The sequence below is a fragment of the Protomyctophum parallelum genome (genome assembly GCF_964188405.1).
Source record: "Protomyctophum parallelum genome assembly, chromosome: 9".
Lineage (NCBI taxonomy): Eukaryota > Metazoa > Chordata > Actinopteri > Myctophiformes > Myctophidae > Protomyctophum > Protomyctophum parallelum.
Window position 1 is genome coordinate 21,459,694 of NC_139706.1, and position 15,107 is coordinate 21,474,800.

Genomic DNA, 15,107 nt, shown 5'->3' on the forward strand with positions numbered 1-15,107 from the left:
TATTGCAATGCGGACGTGTGACGGACTCCGGCATGAGAGCACAGCTCCATCGGATTATTTCTGTAGACTGGTGGAGCAGTTTGAGGTGCAGTTGAAGCAGTACAGGCAGCAAATAGAAGACCTGGAGACCCACATGGCAACACAAAGCAGCGCTTCCCATATCACCCCCCAGGACCTGTCCGTGGCCATGCAGAAGTTGTACCAGGCATTCGTAATGCAGGCTGCCCAGCTCCAGTCAGTCCATGAGAACGTCAAGACTTTGAAGCATGAGTACCTGACCTACCGACGGGCATCCCTGGATGACTCCACTGACGTGTTCGAGTCCAGGCGGGCATCGAACAGGAAGTGGCAGAGTGCAGCGTGTGCCACCACCGGGCCCGCCCCCTTCTCCAGTACGCCCAATGCCACGGCGGTTGCCATGGCAGCCACGGCAGACATGTCAACCCAGCAGCAGCCGCCGCCACCAATGGCAGCCATGTTGACCCAGCAGCAGCCACCATCATTTCCCACCTTCAAGTTCAATTAAGTCAATCATTACTACAAACAGCAACAGACCACAATGGCCAGACAACAAAACAGCAGAAGAACTTGAGACAGACCGAGTCGACCTGTGTCTGTCTCATGACGCAGCCACATTGGGCAGTGGGTGCCCCTCACTCTACACAAGTGAAATCCTGTTTTACAACAGTTTTCATATAATTATTTTCGGTTGTTTAACCTTAGCTCAAATATGAAGATGGATGACTGTCATCATGACATCATAGATTACTGACATCATAGACTGGCCACATGGAAGTGACACCTTTACTTTATTTGACTGCTTGTTCTTGTTGGCATGTATGGTGAGCTTTCTAGAAGAGGGCCTGTCACACAGACTGGCTAGCTGCTTGTGTTTCTAGAAGAGGGCCTGTCACACAGACTGGCTATAGCTGGTTGTGTTTGGTGAGCTTTCTAGAAGAGGGCCTGTCACACAGACTGGCTAGCTGCTTGTGTTTCTAGAAGAGGGCCTGTCACACAGACTGGCTAGCTGCTTGTGTTTCTAGAAGAGGGCCTGTCACACAGACTGGCTATAGCTGGTTGTGTTTGGTGAGCTTTCTAGAAGAGGGCCTGTCACACAGACTGGCTATAGCTGGTTGTGTTTGGTGAGCTTTCTAGAAGAAGGCCTGTCACACAGACTGGCTATAGCTGGTTGTGTTTGGTGAGCTTTCTAGAAGAAGGCCTGTCACACAGACTGGCTATAGCTGGTTGTGTTTGGTGAACTTTCTAGAAGAAGGCCTGTCACACAGACTGGCTATAGCTGGTTGTGTTTGGTGAGCTTTCTAGAAGAGGGCCTGTCACACAGACTGGCTAGCTGCTTGTGTTTCTGTAGATAATCTTGCCTGGGCTAGCGGATCAGTGCCACATTTTTTGTGTACACTGCCAGCAGGCCAAGGAAGTAAAAAGGAGTGTGCGGGAAAATTTTCACATTCTGTAAATGCATATTCTCAGAGGCACATTATTGTGTCCCTTAATTTTTGGGCAAGACTGATGTCATACTGTATACATCAACATGACATCCCTCTTTCTCTCTCTCTCTCTCGCACACGCACACGCACACACACACGCACACACACGCGCACACACACACACACACACACACACACACACACACACACACACACACACACACACACACACACACACACACACACACACACACACACACACACACACACACACACACACACACACACACAATAATATGAGTTTATTTAAATGTTTAATTTGTTCTATTTTTATTGGCCCCGTGTTTCAAACATCTTTGAAACACTCACACCCAGTGAATCTAGGTGAAACTTGAATGTCCCGGAGGAGCATTTTGCTTCACAGAGAGTAGCTAAAACTAAATGCAATACATCATAAGTAAAGACAGCGAGATCTACTGTATATGCCCCAACACTGTTACGAAGGATGCAGTGACATATCAATGGTTATACTTTGGGAAGTGAGGGGTGCCTTTGGGGGGCACGCACAATCTTGACATCACAGGGGGAATACACAAAGAAAACATAAAATGTCCATAGACTTTTTAGTCTCCAAACTCCACTCCACTGGCTCCCCATCTCATTCCGGACTGAATACAAGATTTCCCTGCTAACCCACCAGTGCATCCACGGCAACTTTCCTTTTCACCAAAGCATTTTTATAGCCTTGCCCTTATGTTTTAAATGTTCCTGTTCTTTTAGATGTTTTTAATGGTGTGTTTCTTTTGCTTTTATTCACTGCTGTAGCACTTTGAGATTCTTGCGAATGTAAAGTGCGTTATAAATAAAATCCATTATTATTATTATTATTAGACTTGACTGCCACATGATGTCAGGGGGCATACACAAAGCCAGGTTTTGGAGCAACTCAAAAAAATAAATCGTGTGAAGTGAGGGGAGCATCAATTATTTATACAAACAGAGTATTCTATGTTAGTTCAAAGTGCTCTAAACAAACATGACAATGTCCATATTTGGTAGTATTCTGTTTGTTTTAAAGTGCTCAAAACAAACATTTAAAAAGTCGACTCGGCTTTATATAATTTCCGAAAGCAAGGCCGTCAAAAAATAAATAAAAACTATTAAAATAGAAAACTTGTTCCTCTGAGCACAGGTCTCCGCCAGGTCAGGTAGGTTATTGCGGCCTCCTGGTGGCACTATAGGGCATAGCAGTGGCGACCATTTTGTGGTTCCACAAAAAAATAGACCATTAATTTGGAAGCATCTGTAAGTCAACATGTAAAAGATGTTGAGGGTTCAACGTCCTTTATGTGAGGGTTTGTGCCTTTGAGATGAGCCTCACTTCATACGTTCTGAACGTTATTAAGGGTAACCATTACCAATAATCCTATGGCACTGCTTGACCATTTCTTCCAGTTTGGAAGTATTGCCCCTTTGATGTTCTTATTTCTTGATTGAACTTCTTATACATGTACCCACACTTTGCTTGTCTGCTGTTTTCGTCTGTGAGGCACTTTGCAAACTAGTTTTTGGAAAAAGTGCTGCAGTATACAAATAAAGTTTGTTATTATTATAAAGTATAAACCCGAGGATACGTCCTTTCATTCTGACAGCTAATACACCCGAGGGTACGTCATTTCATTCTGACAGCTAATACACCCGAGGATACGTCCTTTCATTCTGACAGCTAATACACCCGAGGGTACGTCCTTTCAATCTGACAGCTAATACACCCGAGGGTACGTCATTTCATTCTGACAGCTAATACACCCGAGGGTACGTCATTTCATTCTGACAGCTAATACACCCGAGGGTACGTCCTTTCATTCTGACAGCTAATACACCCGAGGGGACGTCATTTCATTCTGACAGCTAATACACCCGAGGATACGTCCTTTCATTCTGACAGCTAATACACCCAAGGGTACGTCCTTTCATTCTGACAGCTATTTGACCAGAGGGTACGTACTTTCCAGCATGGAAACATCTCCACAGCTTGCAATGTGCAGGTATTTCATAATCTACTAGTAGACGTTTTCCACATCAACTGACCTGAAAGTAACTGGACTGAAAGATGACAGGATTTTATAACAGACAAAGCAGAGCCAACACTCTGGAAACCACTAATTTGGTCACATTTTCTTTATTTGTTTAAAATGTTTAATTAGTCCCTGCTGCAGCCATCAATTATTATATTTAATAAATGTTTAAATGCACTCTGCGTTTCAGAACAATCATAAATTCAGCTGTCTAGAGTAATTGTACCAACCTAGAACTCTTTAAGTCCATTTGTTAGCGCTGGATGGTAAGATAAGTGCAATCAAATCTACATACAAACATAATATGTTATTCTCTCTTGCACACACACATGCACGCACACACGCACTCACACACACACGTGTGTGTGTGTGTGTGTGTGTGTGTGTGTGTGTGTGTCTGTTTTCAGAGAGAGAGAGAGAGAGAGAGAGAGAGAGAGAGAAAGTTAAATGTATGAAAGGGATCTCTGTTGTCTTTGTTCCCATGAAACATTGGAGCTGAAGGACATTGTGAACAATGGAAGGTAAGCTGTATTATACTTGACCTGTAATCACATCTTGTAATCACAGCATTTTCAATTTGTGAACAGAGGAGAATAATGGCTATTTGTCACCATGCTGTGTGCAAATTTAGTAGGTAGGTCATAACCCGCCCGTCCCGCCCCGCCACAGGAGCCAACCCGCACCACCCCGCCCCACAAAACAATATATTAATCAACGACCTGCCCGCCCCGCGGCCTGCGAAAACAAAAAGTAGCCTAACGATCGGCTTTTCAACACCCAGCAAGTCCAGTGCATTCAATTGCTTTGGAGAGAGAGAGGGGAGGGAAGGGGCAGGCCCGGCAGGGACGTGCAGAGGGAATTTGAATGGCAGGGGCTGTCAGTCAGAAAGTTTGTGTGGTCGAAAATTGTGAATTGACACTGGACTACTGTATGAAAAACCCAGCGCAGGTCGCTCGTTATGAGAGAGAGAGATACGAGAGAGAGAGATAGGAGAGAGAGGTGACATCGTCCCTCTTTCATGTGTGAGTCGTAACAAATGATTTGAATGAACAGTATAACACTTGCACGTGACATGACATACTATCTGTCTCGGAACGGTTCACTTCACTCGTTTGGGTTGTGTGCGCACTAGATAATGTTTAGTTCTCCGCTCGAAATGAATGAATCTCATGTGCTCATTTTAGTTTTGATTGTGTATACTTTGTTGCGCAGCGGCGGTACCGCACACCCAAAATAGCCGCTCAAGCCCACAATGTGTCGCCTGCAATGCATTGTAAGCTTGTAGATCTGCTATAATTCTGTGTGCGCGCACTGTGCACTCCTGCACAGCATGGCGCTCAATTAAGAAAGATGTGGTGCAGATGTGCTCATTGCGCCGATGACGGTCGAGGTTCAGAGCCTCAGAACGGAGAGGGCACTTTTCTCCAATGGTCAAAAGGCAGGGGCTAAAGCGCCCTTTCACTGCAACACATTGACGAACAGAACAAGCTGATGGTTTCAGCAGGACGAGTAGATGTAGACACAGGAGAGCAGGTACCGGAATGCATTGTTATGTCCTTTTTTGGGAGGGGGGACCCGCCCCACCCGCCGCGCGATAATTGTGCTGAAAACCTTGGGTCCGAGTGATTATGGTAATTCGGATCCGGACCACGGACCGAGCGGGACCCCTTTTTGTGGAATGCATTATCATCATAGTACACTTCTACAGTTCAGCCGCCCTACTATTTCCTTCTGGAGGGGCCCGTGGGTTAGTCATGTACACATCGTAGTAGAATGTTACTACTATTACTACTACTTTAATGTGCAGGCTTCACACCAATGTCCATCGTTGAGCTATTACACCTGCTGATCCCTATATGGCGATCGCCCACGTCTGATAAATGGATTTATGAGGCTCCAAAAGATAATCCCACATTGCGGTGGCAATCAAGCCCTTCCATCATTTAGGCTGGAAAAGCCTCTTATGATAATAGAGAATAATACAAAATGTCTTGGTGTGTGACACGTCTTTATACCAACTCCAACGATAATAGACTTGGGCGTTTAATCCATTTTAAACAAGGGGGATCAAAGGGGGAAAGTAGCACGCCACATGGCTGATATCAGGTTTCCATGGTGATCGGCTGGGGTGGCGATGAGCCTTAGCTGACCACATTAAAGGACTTAAGCTTCAAAGCACCAACACTCAAGGACTGATTGACAACCAGAAGCAGAACAACTTCTGTAATATTTGGGATAAAAGCTTGAAAAGCCATTTGGGCGGTAAGGCAACGAAAACAAAGAAAGAGAATTCCACAGAGGAAGATCGAGTGTAAACTTGTCTCTTGCGGTATAGTATAGGGGAGGTGGGGGGATGGCTTTCATGATTTTATCTTGGTGTCAGACAGACAGACACGCTTTCCCCTGGAGGAAATCATACCCTCACATCATTACACAACTGGACGCCATGGGCTCTGACATCAATTCATTGGTGTCCTGAACATGCAGCTGGGCCATTTTCCTCACCCTGAGGAAACATGACATATTGGGTTTGACGTGCTGGAAGCTTTCCTTTTAGTGACATGTCAGCACAGTGGATGTCAAGCTATGTGGGTGACATCACCGACCACAATGACAGCACAGTGGATGTGAAACTATGATGGTGACCAGTGTTGCCATGTCTGCTTATTATAAGCGACTTTGGGCTTGTTTTTCTGTGAAGTGGCTTATAGATTTTGGTAGTGGGCTGGGCTTACTTTTAAATTGTATTTGCTCAATTGGGCTTGTTTCCTAATAAATGATATGTGTGATGTATCTAATATAATTGAAAATGGTAGTTTTTGCAGATGACACAAGAGTTATTGGACCTGGTGACTTATCCAAGTTAACACCCTAATTGCCCAGGGTTGTTTAATCCATTAAATCATAGCACCTGTCGATTTATAGTAGCGGAGCACTTTTACCGATGGACCGGATGTTATCCCGGATGTGGCTGTAGCAGCTAAATGTAGCCAAAACACTCTAGAGCTGATCGACAACAACGGGAGGTATGATTAATTCTACCACGACTAGCGACAGGACCGCGGTGGGCCGTCTAAGAAATAATATTTTTTTAGAATTGGACGGGATGATTTAGATCAAGAGTTATTAACGTTTTAAGATTTTCGGTCTTGTCGGCAAAACAGGGGGGGAACATTTTTGATGGTGTCCAACATTCAATGTTGTTTTTTTTCGGGCCTTGAGAACTGTTTTCGCCGGCTGCCGGGCGTGGCTGCACTAATAACTTTGGGGCGGGCCCGTATAGAGTTTAAATGGACAGCTATCAGTCAAATGGGAGACATCGAAGAGGAGGGACAGGTGGGGAATGATCGACATATGGAATGGGAGATGCACTTTGACTAGCTGAGACAATAATAAAGCCATTAAAACATATGTTCAAGAATGGTTCCAGTATCAGACTTTCATTAATACCTCCGTTAGTAATCAACAGAAAACAATTAGCGTCCACAAAAGAGTAATGACAGTGACCACCACCAGCTGCCTTCGTCATAATTCAACCTCTTCATCTTCCGTGCCTGTACCATCAGAGAGGTATCAACAGAACCAGCAAGAAAAGTGGATCCATCCATCAGAGTTGTTCAACACAGTGACAGCAGCCGGGCTCTGCTTGATGCTGACTGGTAGACCGTCGCACCCTAAATGCACTTGGAGAACATCTACAGAAGATGAAGTAATACCACCCTTCACTACACACCAGTGGAGTGTACAGTTACAGTGCAGGTTTAAAAATAAATAATGGTGGTGGAGGAGACCATGGTGTGGTAGTTAGAGATGCACCGATGTGACATTTCTGGCCGATACAATACCAACATTGCTGTTATGGTCGATATCCGAAATTTACCGATATAATATCTGTATAAAAAGAAAAAGACAGGGGCCCTATATTACGCCCTGCCTTACCCACTTGCACTTCTCACAACCTGTGAATTACGCATTTAGCAGCTTCCAGTATCTGTGAACGGTATCTTGCGACTATACATTATAACGACTCCTTTATTTGTGTCTGGAGGTATGCCCGTGGGGCAGTGGGCGTGTTGATGCACTTTGCCTAAAGCGCATTAAAAAAAGGACATAAAGCGGGTCCTAAGACCACCCGCTATGCCAATTCTGTTCGATAGAACGCGCACCTGTAATGGACACGTCGGGAGTGGAGCTGCCTGGACACAGCAGAACATTCACAGGTCTCGTCCTCTCCGCTAATTCTCCACAAATCTGCTGTTCAGCTAATTCGATCATTGTGCATGAAATACTGAATGGATTAGGTGATATGTATCACATAGAGCTGCGGGACTCAATTCAGCCAGCTCTTTTTTTGGAGGACTTGAAGTTGACAGTGGAGCTAATGGATTTAGGCTTGAAGGTAACCCATTCCATTTATTGTGGCTGCAGTATAATAAATGTTACACAGTATGTCTTTAAAAACAAAAACAAAAATTGGAAAACATTCCAAGGCTGAAGTGTATTGTGCTGCGAGTATACAAATGAGCATGGCATCAGAGCATCAGATAGATCTCATGAACCAGGACTTGTCCTTCACCCAAGTATTTTCAGCTGTCAACATAACACTTAGGATTTGTATGGGCCCCAAGTGTTTTGAAAGCAGCCAGACCCACTCCAGTTATTCTTTCTATTTTTCATTGTTGTGGTAAAAATAATGAATTGCATTTTTATAGCACTTTTCCAAGTGCTCAAAGCACAATGGTTCATGCATTCATACATCGGGAGGTGAAGCGGCGAACAGTCGAACAGCGTCCTCACTTCCCACATTCACACAATGGTGGCAAGCTCACACCGACCAACTCATTGGAGGCAATGTAGGGTTCAGTGTCTTGCCCAAGGACACTTAGACATGTGGACAGGAGGACTAGGATTCGAACCACCGACCCACGGATCATTGGACGACCTGCTCTACCTCATGAGCCACAGCTGCCCAGAGGCTTATGGTGTTGGTACTGACAGGCCTCAATGTCCAATGTTACAGGATTGTTACAGAATCCCACTCATTGTTCCTTCCCCCTTTCTATCCATGTTGTCTTTGTTTCTGCTCTCCTCTCTCCTAAAAGTACTCTCACTTCAGTTCTTCTCCGAGCAGCTGATTAGCAAACATTTCCTACCTTTGATCTCCTGGGGTGTCCTAGTCCATCTTGAAGCAGAGGTCGTCGGCTGTTGTAGGTGGGTGAGGAGGCCACTTAGCTGCTATACACTTCTCTTCATCTCATAGTATGTATAAGTGTGCATGTGCGCACATACGCACACACACACACACACACACACACACACACACACACGCACACGCACACGCACACTCACACACACACGTGTGCTGGGTTTCGGTGCACTGAAAGAGAAGACGAGAAAATGTAGAGATAATGAATTAAAAATCCTTCTGAGACATCACATGAATGCAATTCATACACATCGATGTCTCCTTTCGTCCATATAGTCCCAATCCACACTTTTAAGAATCTGCATAATGGAAATTTAGCATGGAAAGTGACTGGCGTGCCTAGTAATTCATTTTCAATGAGAGGCAAGCGTTCATGTAGGTCATGACAAGCTGAAGCTGTGGAATTGTCAAGTTCATGCTTATCTCAAGTACAACCCGCCCACGTCAAAAGCGGATTGTGTTGAAAGTTGAAATTGAAACGCATCTATTCACATAAGTAGTTCAGTGTGACCGTGCATTTATTTTACTCTATGCAGTGTGCCTGTCCGTCAGCGTCAGTATATCCGTCATATAGTGCACATTATAAACAATTTTCAGATCTCATCAGCATTCAAAACAATGCAAAGACAATGTCCACAGTAAACAAGAAATAAATGTCACTTTCGAGATGAGCATTAATCTCATGCCATTTTATGGACACCCTTACTCAGTGGAAAATTAAAGTCCTATATAATCGGATGCCAAAATGCACAACCACACACTGTGATTTGGCCTTAATCAGGAGTTCTTCCCACTGAGTAATTGCACACTCATATGTTTTACAGTTTTTATTTACTCATTTATCGCAGTGATTTAAGACCTGAAGGAGACAGACAGACCAGCTTATGAATACACACTATTTCTGAATGCGACCTCTGAAAAAATAAAAATATTTCTCACACGTTTTCTGCTGTTGTGCTTTTTGATGTGCACTGTATACTGTTGACATGTAAAGAGCACAGAGTACGCATGGACTGATATTGCAATTATCGCAATACTGCCGATGCCGTTTCGGTTTAGATACTGTACCTAATTAAAATTACATAGAATGCACATTGGAAAACAAGTGATCAGTCGTGTGCTTTGGTTCCTTTGTCCCTGAATAAACTCCAGTGTGAGTTCTACTAACTAAACAGTGTTTGGCAGCTGATGTTTGATACATTACACTCCTTCAGCAACAATGTAGATCAATCACAGTGACAGCTTGTGTTGGCGTTTTAGCTTGCACTGATTGGTCAACTGGCAGCTGTACCATATAACCTTCTCTGCCCTTGTGCCACTCCCCTCCCCCAGGGCAAAACAGCTTGGAATGTAATGTGGTCAATATAAAGCATAATTAACGAACAATTCCTAATGAATGAGGGGTAAGAATAATTGCCCGTTATCTAAAAAGTTAGATAACGTGTGCTCAATGTGTTCACCAAAAAAAACAAGCGCACATTTAGTTAACATTTTTAAGTTCTGCCGTGATTAGAAGTGTAATGTGTTTCTACATGTGAATGTCATTATGTATGAAAAACCAATTGTTTCGGTTGGAGAAGATCTTAGGCACCAGTCTCACTACATAGCTTCAGGACACATTTTAAAATATACACAACCACTGCACTGTGAAATGTACTTCATGCATTTCAGTATGCAAAGTGGGAGAGTATAGCCTCTGGGCTTCTCTATTGAGGCTATAACTTTTTTTTACGCTCAAAATACTGATTCTGTATTGTGAATGTTGCAATATGTCTGGCCATGTGGACTGAGTAAACCTAACAAACTGGACAAATGAATGAATGAATGAATGAATAAATACATTCTTGATTATTGGTTCTAATTTGACCAACAGTCCAACACCACCGCTCAAGAAGCAGGCAGCGCCAGGGTTGGCCCCATCCTCAGTGGGCTGGCTCCCTGACTTCCAGCACGCAGAATCTTATCCAATCCGCCTCCTGCAACGGTTGTTCTTGCCAAATTTCAATATAATTTGTATTCATTCATGACCGGCAAACCCAATTTGCATATATCCCTGCATGTTGTCATGTATGTATCTATACTATTCTGTTTCCTCCTCTATACAGTTTGTGCGTGAAACACTGTATGCAGATGTTCAGATATTTCTGTATGAAATCAATGTAGCACAGAAAGGGCAGGAAAGTGGAATAGATCTTGTTAGATGTCTGTTATGGCATGGCCATCAATCCCTATATATAGGGGTATCTGGAATAGATCAATCCCTATAGCTTATCTGGGATGCGGAAACGCAAGAGGTACAAAGACAGCTGCCTGGACTGAGCTGACTGCTTTGGTAGACTTGAATTTGTTTTCATTTCATGGTACAATGCCAGCAGTCTATTCTTGCATGTCACCCACTTTTCAGATTTCACACACAAACACAAAAGCACAAAAAGCTTTAGGAGAAACTAGAAAAAGTACCCTTCTGGGCACAGGTCTCCACTAGGAGGATAGGAGTGTGTGTGATGTTTGGCAAAATGTTTAGGAGTACTATGTTTTTTTGTTTTTGTGTGTGTGTGTGTGTGTGTGTGTTTGTGAGACGCTACTTGGCCTGTTGTAGCGCCACCATGAGGCTGATTTGAAAACTGTCTTCTTCAGCCTAGTGGGAATATGCATGCACAGTTTCACCGCAACGCTGTGTTGAGGAGTTTTGGCGATTTGTACAAAACGGGTACAAAGCGAGCTACTCCTGAAAAGTTTAGAAGCCTATCATAGCCAAGCAGGATGGATTATGATAAATCAAACAAACCGGTCATGATCACATGACTATGGAGAGCATGTGTATACCGATTTGCGTTAAATTTGGAGTAATATTAGAAAATGTGTTTCCAGGCAAAGGGTTTTCCTTGGCCTCTAGGGAGTGTGCATACAAAGTTTTACACAGATCCGTGCAGTTAGAGGTAAAAACACTAATCGCCCAATTATAGCGCCACCATGAGGCTGAGTTGAAAATGTTCAAGTGACATTTCTTCCTCGGCCTAGTGGGAATGTGCGTGCACTCCTGTGGAATTTGGAAGCCAATCTTAGCCAATCAGGATGGAGTCTGAAAAATCTGAAAGACCCGTTTCGTTGATTGGCTCTAGAGACTGTGTACCAATTTGCGTGATCTTTGAACAAATTAGGTGTGCTGTCCAAAAAAGTGTTTTGCACAAAGCGGCCTCCGTGGCGCTATAAGAGGCCAATGTGAAAACCTTGGGGCAGAGGTTCAGCTGTGGCATTCAGGGAGTGTGTGTGCAGAGTGTGGCTGCGATCAAGCCAACGGTGCCGGAGATTAGCTGTCCACAGACGGACGGATACATGGACGGACACACACACACACACACACACACAGACGGACGGACGGACGGAGTGCAAAACATACTCTCTCCCTATGCCTTCGGCCTGATGGAAAACCTTATATGATTCAAATCTGTAGATCTTCTACAATTTAGATTAAAATGTCTCCCATTTTAACCATTCTGACCTTGAATTAATCACTAAGAAAATAGGAAAACATCATGTACGAATCCCAGATTAGAGTGAATGTAGATTTTCTACAATTTAGATTAAAATATCTCCCATTGTAACCATTCTGACCTTGAATTTATCACTAAGAAACAAGGAAAACATACGAACCCCAGATTAGTCCCCCCCCCCCATCCACCTTATTGAGTGGTGCAGCCACTCCAATGCACAGCAATGTGTGTCCCAATATGTAAGTGTCTGTTTGTCTGTCTGTTTAGGGTACCAACAGGTGAAACTGTGCAATAAGCTGAGTTTTCTTTTGAGTGGTGCCCTATGTCTGCCTGTGTACCAACAGGTGACAAATGGTGCTGTTGAGCTTCAAACTGTGCACAGCTGCATGATGGGAAGCTGAGTTTTTAGCAGCCTTGCTGCACGCCTCACCCCCCCCCCCCCCCCCCCCCACACACACACACACACACACACACACACACACACACACACACACACGCAAGCCCAACTGGTGTGTTGTATCTTAAATAAATAAAGAACGAACACCTGCATGAATTAAATAATAGCTACCCTACACATGTTTCCCTCTCGCCTCGCTTGTCTGGCTGTCATGTCCACACACTCACGCACGCACGCACATGACACATCACAGTTGCATCGCCATGAATGGAATACGTTTGTAGGCAACTATATTAATTTTATCCATTTGTGTGCAGTGCGTTAAAGCAGTCATGTAGCCTAGGTACGCAAAGGCGATCCATGCTCACTGCTGTGAGTGCATGCTGTGGGAGGGTGAGTGAAACCTGCAGCCCTGCACCGCACATTAAAGATAGATAGATAGATAGATAGATAGATAGATAGATAGATAGATAGATAGATAGATAGATAGATAGATAGATAGATAGATAGATAGATAGATAGATAGATAGATAGATAGATAGATAGATAGATAGATAGATAGATAGATAGATAGATACTTTATTGTCCTGTCGGAAATTTGTTTTGTGCACAGCAGTCATCAGGATACAGAAAACATATACACAAACAGATCACACAGTACATTGACAATAAAGAAACAATGCCAACAGAAGGCCACCAGTCATAGTTCCAAGAGGCATCAAATCACACTTTATGCACAGAACTGAGATGGGGCCTGCTTGTTCATAAGTCTATACTTATAGGAACAAATGATCTTGAGGCAGAGAAGGTACCATGTCACCCTGATGGTAAAAGATGGTATTGGCTGTGTAACGGGTGTGTATTGTCCCTAGTAATATAGCTTTCCCCTTCCTGAGTACCCGGGTCTCATACATTGAAGTCATACTCTCAAATCGTACCCCAGCTATTTTGCTGGACACGTTGATGATTTTATGGAGTTCTTATTAATCAATGATAATGAGCCATACCAGGAAACAAAACAAAATGTCAATGCAAGGATCGATGGAAAAGTGCCATAATTTTTTTTCCCACGTTATACTGTCTAAGCCTGCGCAAGGCAGTCATAAATAATCAACGTTTATGGAGTGATTGATGAATGAATCATAAACATATGGATGAAGCCTGGGGTGTGCTAGTATGTGCTGGTGTTGCTGTTTAAACGGCGCCCGCCACGGTCCCGTCCCGTCTCGCAAAGCGCTCATCCTGACCCAGATAACCAAATCTGCTGTTTATCTGAATGACTGTTAAAGCACTTATTTAAATGGATGAATGATTAAGCCCCTTACACCTATAGGCCTATGGCCTACAATTGCAAATATGCAAGCTATAGGCCTATGCTTGTCATTGTCACTTAAAGGCGTGCAGTCCATTTATGCCTAAATATATTTATAAAATATTACAGGGATTATAGTCTATAGGCATCTGATGTCACGCTGTGATCCCGAATCATCTCACAAGTGCGCTCGCATTTACTGTATATGTTTAAGAAGGCCAGTAAAGCACTGTTTGATTAAGCATAAACTTGTACATTGTAAACATGTTATATTGTTTTTAATTGCGCGATTGAAATTGCTTGTAAAGGCCGCTGATAGATTACTTGCCCAGGGATCTATCTACTGTGATTTATAAAGGAAGTGATTCATTGGATTGGAGAGCCCCAGCTTTACTCTTGCAATTTGCCTTCTGGTGTGCCCATGTGTGTTGTGTATGTATTGTGAGCACTGAGCGGACACCAACACACAAGGCACTGTTTAGACTGGGCCACCACGGCCGTTTATTATAGGATAAATGCGCTTTTATGCGCGTGGCATTAAATGCAACTCAAAATGTCATTAACGAACAAAAACTCTGCCTCTTCTCTGGCGGGGATCTAGTTAGGGTCCTCTTCCCTAACCGTAACGGGCTTAGTGCGCCCTATTATATGTCTCACGCTCTGTCCCCGGGTTTGACAGGTGCCTCGGTTTCCTGGTAGTACTCTCCCAGGGAAGTGGAACTTTCATCAGTTATAATTCGTCCGGGGTAGCGGGTTACCTATATAGGAAGAGAATAGGCTTTTAATATCATGCTCACATCAATGTCGATATGCCTGGTGTCGTGGTGCGAGAGGATGAGTGAGATGTCGCTTACCGCCAAGCATACCCGACCTGTCCCTGTCAGCTGTCAGTGGGGAATGAGCGCAGAGGCTCTCTCTTTCCTTTTATCCTGGCGTAGGCGCGTGCACTTGACCTTGAGCCAATAGGTAGGCTGGGTAGTATGTCTGCTCGATGACGAGGCCGAGTAGGCGTGTCCTCCTTGGCCGCGCTCTGCCTCCTTCCGACTGGCTGTCTGGGCTATTATGCTTACCTGGTGGGTGGTTGCCTAGCGACACCCCACAGTATATATACAGTATGTGTATATATTTGTATTTATATTTTTTCCCTAATGAATAACTGACTGTATTGTGTATGT

At 43.9% G+C, this 15,107-nt stretch overlaps 1 protein-coding gene across 3 annotated transcripts in view; it reads right to left on the bottom strand.

Annotated features, from left to right (window-relative positions):
• Positions 1 to 15,107, bottom strand: part of grik4 (glutamate receptor, ionotropic, kainate 4) — a 233,162-nt gene that overhangs the window by 137,727 nt on the left and 80,328 nt on the right. For all 3 annotated transcript variants that reach the window (XM_083772591.1, XM_083772590.1, XM_083772589.1), the window contains exon 2: positions 8,677 to 8,900. The gene's annotated coding sequence lies outside the window, so the exon portion shown is untranslated. The remainder of the gene's footprint in view (positions 1 to 8,676; positions 8,901 to 15,107) is intronic.